This window comes from Lontra canadensis, unplaced genomic scaffold (genome assembly GCF_010015895.1).
Source record: "Lontra canadensis isolate GAN:19392208 unplaced genomic scaffold, GSC_riverotter_1.0 scaffold129, whole genome shotgun sequence".
NCBI classification, from domain to species: domain Eukaryota; kingdom Metazoa; phylum Chordata; class Mammalia; order Carnivora; family Mustelidae; genus Lontra; species Lontra canadensis.
Genome location: NW_022631123.1, coordinates 1,930,028 through 1,940,452, shown reverse-complemented (window position 1 = coordinate 1,940,452; position 10,425 = coordinate 1,930,028). Strand labels below are relative to the sequence as shown.

Below are 10,425 nucleotides of genomic sequence, written 5' to 3'. Positions count from 1 at the left end.
CTGCGAGCAGAGAGCCCGATGGAGGGCTCGATCCCAGGGCCCTGAGACCACGACCTGAGCCGAAGGCAGAGGCCTTAACCCACTGAGCCACCCAGGCACCCCAGAAACTAAGCTTTGAAATGAGAATTTATGAGTAAGAAAGTCTCTGCTAAGCCCTCTCTCCATCATTATGGAATATTTGTGAAACTAGAAGATAGTAGTGGTCAGGCAGGGAGCTCTACTGGGCCTTCACCAAGCAGAAAGTGGTTGCTCTATAAATTATACCAGTGGTTCTCAACTTATATCCAAATATTTTCAAATATTTTTTCAAATAAATATTTTGTTAATACTCTCTTTGTCATACAAAAGTTAAATTTATAGTTAATATAACCTATCTATACAATAATAAAAATCAATATATTTAATGTAATATAAAGGAGGAATGAAAGGAATTCACAAACTAGTATGTACTTCAATATGTAAATGTCCCGTCACTTTAATTACTAGAATAGATAATAAAGTGTACAAATATTTCACCTGTGTGTATCAGTGTGAATGCTGTAACTACAAATATGGACTGATGAAACACTTTTTTTTTTTTTTAAGATTTTATTTATTCATTTGACAGAGATCACAAGTAGGCAGAGAGGCAGGCAGAGAGAGAGGAGAAAGTAGGTTCCCTGCTGAGCAGAGAGCCCGATGCGAGGCCTGATCCCAGGACCCTGGGATCATGACCTGAGCAGAAGGCAGAGGCTTTAACCCACTGAGCCACCCAGGTGCCCCTGAAACACGTTTTAATACCAAATCAAAGGTTATACCTGGTAATATCATTGTGAATTTCTGCAATGGTTAATTAACATTCTTAGCAAAGTCTTCCCTCAATGTAATTGCTTTGTTGGAAAATTCAGTGTTTGTTAAACTTGCAAGAAGTATATTTTTCAATATATAAAATGAAGTCTGGTTTCAGGTTAGATTGTTATAAAGAGATTTTCTATATATGGAAACATTTGGTAGGATATTATACAGTCTAATGGAATGTGGGACGTTTTGTTTTGCAGAACATCTAACAGCCCTTTTCCACTCAATGAATACCGGTATCATCTACTGATCAATGTTGCAAACAACACTAATTCTCCCCCTTCCCCACATATTTCCAAAACATCCCTTAGAGGGTAGTACTATCTTCATGGAAAACCACTGATTTTTTTTTTCTTTTTTTCTTATTATGTTCAATTAGCCAGCATATACTATATCATTAGGTTTTGATGTAGTGTTCAACAATTCATTAGTTGCATATAATACCCAGTCTTCATCACCAAACGTGCCCTCCTTAATACCCATCATCCTGTTACCCACTGATTTATATCCTGCAGATTTCAACCACAAATGTTGTTAAAAGAGTAGTAATCACAGACAAGAAATATTCTCAGAAAAAGAGATAGTGCCAAAATAACACAAGTACATTAAAGGGATTAAAGGAGCTCCATTTATCCTCACTGCCAAGAAGAAACAATAAGGAACTCCTTATTCTGTACCTAGATGTCATCTTGGAGTGGTTTCTGGAATAGCAATAGATATCTGAGAAACCAGGACTTTTTAGCTAAAGAAAATGAGGCCTGAGAATGTAGCTTAACTTACTACATAAGGCTAAAAATTCTCCTCTATTTCCTATTAGGTGAGAACTTTGAAGTTCCAGACAGCTGAGTTCTACCCAAGAAATAATTATCAGTAATGTGGAATGCCTTAGAGGATAACACAAAGGCTAATTACTCACAATATCAAGAATTCTTATGAACATAGAGAGAACAATTTTCATGAAGTTATGTGTTGCCATAAGAGATATGCTTAGGAGATGAGGATATGAAGCCAAGAAAGCCTAGAAAAGGGGGAAAAAAGGTCTTTTCTCTTGTTGATCTTTTGTCAGTTTAAATAATTTGCAGCCCCTAATACTGAACAGAAGAGGGTAGAGAATAAGTATTTTTCTACTCTGACAGTAGGTATTCTAGCTATAGGAAGCTAAGAAGCAAGAGGATTTTTTTTGTTTGCTTGCTTGTTTTTGAAGATGGAAGAAATGTAAACAGGTTTACATGCTAAAGGTTAAGGGTCAATATAAAGGAAATTGTTGAGATAGTGAAAAATGGAGCTGATTAACAAGGGTGCATTCCTTGGATACACAGCAGGATGAAATAGGAATCCATGTAAAGGAATTTCTCTTGAATTACAGGAGGAAGCTGCCATGGGAGTAGAACCAAAGTATTTAGGGATTTGAAATCAACTGAAAGGAAAAGCTTGGGAATTCTTAAGTTTTACATAAAATATGTAATAATTAAATTTGAATTGTATTCTGAATAGGTCTTCAGGGGGTTATAACATTAACTAGTTTCAATTAATTCTTTATACTTGAGTATTTTATTGAACTTTGAAATGAAGTTTAACACATATAAATAAAATCAAATGAAACATAAAATTGTAGCTCAAAAAATTATCACAAACTGAGTAAACCCCTATGACCACCATCCAAGTCAAGAGACAGACTGTTACCAGCACCCCAGAAACTATCCCTTTTCCTTTTGCAGTCATAATTTTCCCCAAGGGTAACTGCTAATCAGACTTCTAAATCATAAATTAGTTTTGAATGTTTTTAAACTTAATAAAATATATAGACTCTTACAGTATAGACTTTTTTTTTTTATCTGACTCCTCCTGCTAAATGTATTTTTGAGATTTGTTGTGTGTGGTTGTAGTTTTTTATTCTCATGGCTGTATAGTATTCCATTGTGTGTGTGTGTGTGTGTGTGTGTGTGTGTGTGTGTGTATACTCCCAGTGCATTTATCCATTCCACTCTTGATTGACGTTTGGGTAGTTTCTTGTTTGAAATGTTAATAATGCCACTATGAACATTTGTGGTCTTATTTTTTGGTTTATACACTTACACATTTCTGTTGGTATATACTTAAGAATAGAAATCTAAAGTAAGTTGGGTATTTTTAACTGCCAAAATTTGTTGGTCCATTTTACTAGCATGGAGAAACAGTGACATCTGGTGCATAACATAATGAATTTCAGGTCTTAGTGTCTATTTGGAATTTTTAAAGGACTCTGTTCTTATGGGTAGTATAAAGTCTTATAAGAATTCATACGTGCTGTGAGCTTATAGTTCTTGTTTCTAATATTAAAATTAATCTAAAATATATTTACTTTGAGCACTTGAATTTCAGAATAAAATTCTTAAACTCTTTTAAATAATCAGTAAAACCAAGTAATTAAAACTTTTAAATAGGTTTTAGAAGAAATGTTATTTTGACATGTACTAATGACAGTATTTTTAAATGCAAATTACTTCCCTTAAAGTTGCCACACAGTGAAAGATTTTTATGGTTTGAGAAGTACAAAATTTCTTTTCTAATCTAAACCAGTGAAACCTGAAAAATAAAATCACACAGATAATATGTTTATAAGGTATTAAGAAAGAAAACTAATCTATATATTGGAATTCTTTAAAATTCAAATAAGGGATCTTGCTCCCCTTTTTTTTCTCTGCCGAAAAAGCTGTTTTTTTTTTAATTACATTTATGTGATTAAGAAACATACACATGCATACCATTTTATTTTTAGTTTGTGGTTTTGATATGTCATTTAAGGTATTATTTTGATTGATCGCTATAGTTCTAGAAGGATAGTACAGTTTTCTTTCTTGACACTGTAAAGCTCATGAGCAGTTTTATCACACTGAAACCTAATGCTTTTCGACACTTATTCCACAAATGTTTATCACAGCCTTTTATATGCTAAGCATATTAGCTATTGGAGTCCTGGATGAAGTTCTCTTTCTCCCTCTGCCCTTTTGAAGTCCTTCCATTTCTTCTTTTCTTCCTTCCCTCCTTCTTTCCCCTATCTCTTTCTAATATGAGAGAAACCTGAGTAAATTTAAATTCTGACAAAATTCTTGATCATTGGAGGTACAGAAGATACAGGAGAGAGTTGGCATGATTAATGGAGCAGAGAAAGTACAAAGGCAAGGATGGAGGTCATAAACTTTAGTTAGGAGAGAGAATCACTTTTTAATTGTGTCAGGGAAGAAGGAAAAAAAGAAACAGGAGTATAAAATAAAAATGGAGAGGCAGGAAGTTGAGAAAGATCTGGCTGCTGTTTTCTATGAGGTAATTTTTATTGAGCCTGTGTTCTAAAAATAGCATTAGAAGCGGTATTTTGGTAGTTGAAGAAAGTGAAGAAAGGTTATGGTAGTAATTGTTGACAACTGGAGGAAGTAGAGGTAATTAGAGGAAATACATAGGACTCCTTAGAAACTCTGAAGGTCCAGCTAAGGAAATCTTGAATTTGTAATGGTGTCAGTGATCCGTAGTGTTCATCAAGGAAAACTTAGAGAGAAGGAGGATAGGTGAATTGAACTGGGTTGAGAAAATTTTAAAGAAAATATACAATAAAAGACAAATGGGCCAAAGAGATGGGGTCTACAGGGGAATTATGGAAATACTTCATGGAGTTGATGCAGATCTGAAGATAAGGGTGTTTTATGGATAGATTACAGATAGATTTTGATGGACAAAGAATGTTGATGATTCCTAAGTACTTAGAAATTAGATGAAGATAGAGTATTATGGTAATAATGAAGAAGGAAAGTTGAAAGGATGAGAGAAGTTAAGGTTAGAAAAAATTGTGAATTTATGACTTTATGAAGCATTTGCAATGATAAGTGAGTCAGGAGAGTATGGCAAATGTGAAGTGGGGATGGAAGTCATTGGAAGTAAGAAAGTTGATAAAATGAGAGACAAAGATATTAGATAGATATTGATAGATAAACCAGAATAATTGCAGAACTTAAGAAAGCTTGAGCAATTTTATGAAGCCTTTAATAAATGAGAGACAAAAAAAAATGAGGGACAACGATCAGGATGTTAGTAGATTATATGTAGTAGATGTACTAGTATTGGTAAGGATCAAAAATAACTGAAAGACATTAATAATTTTCAATAGAAGAAAATTAACGAATTAATAAACATATGAAATTAGCAGAGATTTACAAAATTATTTTCAAGGTTGTAATGGAATAGATAATTAAAAACATGAGTGCAAACCATTAAAAATATTAGAAAAATAATTTAGCAATATTTACTAATTAGATATCAATAAATTTTGACCAAGTACTTCCATTTCTGGGAAATTATTATAAACAAACAGTGCAAAATCATTACAGTGTTATTTAAAATAAACAAAATTGAAAAGCATCTGTGTATTTAACAAGGGAGGAAATGCTTTTCATATAATGTTAGTGGAAAAATATCTTACAATGTTTTATACACAGTATGATTAAATTGTTTAAAACCAAAACCTGTGCATATGAAAAAAGACTGGAAGAAAATGTCCTAAGAAGAAAGAAAATGAGTGCTTTATCCCTTCATTTAAAAACATTTTCTTCTGTGTTTTTCAAAATTTCCCTAGTGTTTTATTTATTTATACTGGAAACATAAGACCATGTTCATTAATAGTAGAACCAACCACAAATGGCACCACCAACAAGAATAATTCCTATGGGCTAAAAATATAAGAGAAAACTAAGATGAATGTAAAACACACAAATAAAATAAGGAATAATTTAAATTTACATTCTAATGGTATTTAAAGTAGAACTTGATAAGTTGATTCTCAAGTTATTTTTGAGGAGTAAATGAAACAGGAAAATATATATTGTAAAGTTTAATTTGGTAAAGTCTATTTTAAAAATTTTAAATGTTTAGGCCTTTTGACACAGGAATTCTACTTCTGACTCTTTAACCTATAAAATTGTTTGAACAAGTGCAAAAGATACATTTGTAAGTCTATTCATTGTAATATTATTTCTAATAGCAAACTCCGATAGTTACTTAATTGTCTTTCTATGAAGAATGGTTCAATATATTGTGCTACGTTTGTGTTATGGAATGCTAGCAGGCCCTAAAATGAATGAGATGTGATCTGGGACACTGATGAAAAAAGATCTCTAAGACATATTATAGGTAAAAAACAAAACCATTGGAGTTCTGGATTCTATTAACAAAGGAATATCAGACCCATTCTCTCGCTGCTGATAATAATAATAAATCTGGGGAAAACATTTGAAATAACATTTTTCAAAGGCAACAAAAATCATAGAATCTGGAGGGAGTTTGAACCTTGGAGAAGGGGACTCAAGTAGATTGACAAATATTTTTCTGTGAAACTTTTTTTTTTTAATTTTTTTTAAAGATTTTATTTATTTATTTGACAGATAGAGATCACAAGTAGGCAGAGAGACAGGCAGAGAGAGAGGCAGGGAGGGAAGCAGGCTCCCCACTGAGCAGAGAGCCCGATGTGGGGCTCGATCCCAGGACCCTGGGATCATGACCTGAGCCAAAGGTGGAAGCTTTAACCCGCTGAGCCACCCAGGCGCCCCATGTGAAACTTTTTGTTTTGAAAATTCTAGCTGCATTGGTCTCCAATCTGTCTCCTCAATTCAGTAAGAATATTGTACCCTCTAGGGGTTTGCTTTCGCTGTGCCAAAATCTAGCAAAAACTTCCAGCCAGATAGCCAAAGCAACGATAGGACTCATTTGTTTTCCTTTTCTTAGGGGTCATAGTCCTGTACTACCAATTGCCCACTATCTGAAAATGATTGTTTTCCATAATTTTTCCATTTTCTAGTTGACAGCAACAAATAATCTGGACCATCATGACTGTAAGTGGAAGTTTCACCTAGAATTTTAGATCCAGCAAAAATATCTTTTGAAAATGAAAGAAAAAAATCATATACTTTCAGAGAAGTGGAGGCTGAGAGAACCTGTTGCCAGCAGAATATGCCATTGTACAAGAGATGCTAAAGGGATGTCTTCAGGCTGAGACAATTAATATCCAAGGGGGATTCAGATATACAAGAAGGAGTAAGAAATCTGGAAATATAATATACATAGGTGAATATAAAATACTTTCTCTTATTCATTTTCTTAAATTCTTTAAGTCATAAACCACTTAAAACAAAAGTAAAAAAATACTTTGTGAAGTTTATAACATATGTAGAAGTAAATATAAGACACAATATTGGAAAAGACAGGAGCAGTACATACTAAATTTTACCACTGTTTCTTACATAATCTTTGAAGTGACATAATAATAACTCAAGAAGACTTTGATCAATTAAGGATGAATATTGTAGCCTGTAGAGAAAACATGACAGTAACCCAAAACCAAAATAAACAAAACAAAACAAAACAAAAGACCTTCCACAAAGCTATATTAGCTAAATAGCTGATAGAAAAGATAATATGGGATATAAAAATTTTATTAACACAGAGACAGAAAGGAAGAACAAAGAAACAAAGAGCAAATAGAGAGTAAATATCATGATGGAGACAGTCTCAGTTATATCAATAATTTGAATTCGGAGTTTATCAGGCTGCATAAAAAAGAGAACCCAACTATTTGCTGGCAACAAGAGATCCACAGTACACACAAAAGACAGAACACAGAAGTTGGGAAAGATACACCACACAAACACTAAACATATGAAAGCTGGTATGCCATTTAATACCAGACAACACTGACCTCAAGACAAGGAGCATCATCAGACATAAAAAGGTCATTTTATAATCATCAAAGAGTCAATTCATTGAGAAGAGACATAACAATCTTAAAGTGAATACACTTAATAATATTTTAAAATACACCAAGCAAGGGGCACCTGGCTTGCTCAGTTGATAAGAGGATATCACTCTCGATCTAAGGCTTGTGAGTTCAAGCCCGACACTGAGTGTAGAGATTACTTAAAAATAAAGTCCTTAAAAATATATATACCAAGCAAAAATAGGTAGAATTAAAGGAAGAAACAGTTAAATCCCCAAAGTTGGAGAACTCAATACTTCTCTGAGTAATGATACAGTAAGTAGATCAAATATCATTATAGATCACCATGGAAGATTTGAATAAGGCTATCAATCAACTTGATGCAAGTTACATTTATAAAACACTATATCCAGAAACTACAGAATGTACTTTTCTCTGAAGAGCACATGGCACATACATTAAAATAAATCAAGTTGAGTCATAAAACAAATCTTAACAACTTTCGAAATCTTGAAATCATGTTCCCTGTCCACAACCAAATTAAATTTTAAAAAGTAGAACAATATGAACAGTATAATCCGATTTATGTTAAGCAATATTGATCACACAAATCAATATACTGTAAATCTACAAAATACGCATGTGCATGTATTAAAAACAAAACAAAACCAAACCCTGTCAGAATATAGATCAAAGACTACTTCTTAGGAGTATGAGAATGGAAAGGAATTTAAAGGGGAACATCGAAGCTTTATTGATATGTATTTCTTAGATTACTTTCATTCATATGTCACTTGTGTATTTAGGTTTGATAAAATAAGTCTTATAAAGAATAAATATGTGTGAACAACAGGTAAAAGATTTTTATTTATATTTGACATTTTTATTTTAGGCTGCAAAAACAAAAACAAGCAAACAAACAATAACAACAAAAAACTTGAAATAGGCTTGTCAAATGATGTAAATTCATCCTTTCCAGGAAAGCAGAAGGCAGACCAGTGCAGGTTATCCTCAAGGCCACATACATCCTGCTTCACTGCTGCTTGCACTCGCTGGGTTTTGATCCTTCTTTGAGTCATGGTCTGGATCATTTTCCTCAACTCCTTCTTCCCCTTCCTCATCTGCTTCTTCACCTTCTTCATCATAATCATCATCATCATCTTTGATAGCGTCTCCAGTAAAGTATAACACTGATCTTGGGATTATACGCACATGTAAAAAGTGACCAATTTGGGGGCACCTGGGTGGCTCAGTGGGTTAAGCCTCTGCCTACGGCTCAGGTCATGATCCCAGGGTCCTGGGATCCAGCCCCGCATCGGGCTCTCTGCTCAGCAGGGAGCCTGCTTCTCCCTTCTCTCTCTGCCTACTTGTGATCTCTGTCTAAAAATAAAAAATAAAAAAAAAATTTTTAAAAAGGTGACAAATTTCAAAGACTGGAGCAGGATAGCTTCAGCAGCATCATCCAGATCTCCACCCTCAGGAACTCCAGGAGGGGCAAAAAAATTAAAGAAAGAGTCATTGGAAACTGTTTTGGTCACAGTATGAACTATCCCACATCCCTTGTGTTTCTGCTTCTTCTTAATGGTTTTCAAAGTGATATTCTTTCCTTTTTTCCAATCTATCTGGCACCCTGTACAACCCATAATTTCTGGTCCATCAAAAGAAAAGGGATCAGAATCATCTGGTCTGACTTCATCCTATATATCTTTTCCAACACTTCATTTGTGAAATATTCTTTGGGTTCAAAGTGAAATTCTAAGACAAAACTCGGGCTGGCCAACATCTGAGAACTTCACTTTACTATCTTTCAAGAGCTTCAAAATAGGTTCATCATGTTCCTGAACCATATCACTGAGCAAGTCAACATTCTTAAAAAACAGCTAACCAGAATCCAGGAATGCCCTTGGGGTCTTCTTTTTCTTCATCCTTTTTCTCGTCTTCAGTCTTGGCTTTTTCTTTCAGCTCCAAAATTTTATCCTCCTCATCTGGTTTCCATTCACATTCTTCTTCTGTAGGTTCATAAATTGCATTAGTGATCTCAAATCGCTTATTAAATAGAGGCTGATAGAGTACAACATAGTTTCTCTCACAATCATGAACCTCCTCATAGAATTTGGCTTCTATCTATGCACATGTAACTTGAAGATTTTCAAGAGCATTCACTTGTGTTTTAACTACACTAGGCAAGCTTTCAATGTATCTTGTTGGTGTTTCTACCAGATCGTCAAATCTTTCTCGAAGGGCTGCAGGAATCTGAGGATTTTGCATCATCTGAACAGTCAGCTGACGTGCTTTGATTTTTGTTTCTTCGCCAGTTTATTCTTCTTCTACTTCTTCAACATCATCCAAATCTTGATCAAGTTCAGACTGTTCTTTGTTGTCAATGTCTGCCATGTTGTTAAGAACTCCAAATATCGGTGGCTAACACGGGGAGCCAGGCGGTCAGAGCTGGCAGGCAGTGACTCAGGGTGGCAGTGGGAGGCGGGTAAAAGTTTTGAAATAGAAGTAGAAGAATAGTGATGAGGAACCTGCCCTACCACTATTAAAAGGTTTTGAATAGCTATGGTACTTGAGGTACAGTAACAGGAGGCAAAAAGGAGCTAAATGGAATAGAGTCCAGTAACCCAATTATTACATATGAGAATTTAGTAGATAATAAAGGTAGCATGTAAATTTGCTGGGCAAAGGATGTAATCTTTAATAAATAGTGTCAGAAAAATTGACTAAATACTGGGGGAAAATTAGGCCCTGTTATAGCCATTAGTACTGTCCTTCACATACTTACAGGTCTCTATTTTGGGGCACATTATAAGGCTGTATTTCATCACCATCTTTGAAGTTAGATGTGGCTT

The 10,425-nt window shown here is 34.3% G+C and overlaps 1 pseudogene; it reads right to left on the bottom strand.

Moving 5' to 3' along the window:
- Window positions 1–8,458: 8,458 nt before the first annotated feature.
- Window positions 8,459–10,039, bottom strand: LOC116857915 (annotated as a pseudogene).
- Window positions 10,040–10,425: the final 386 nt, after the last annotated feature.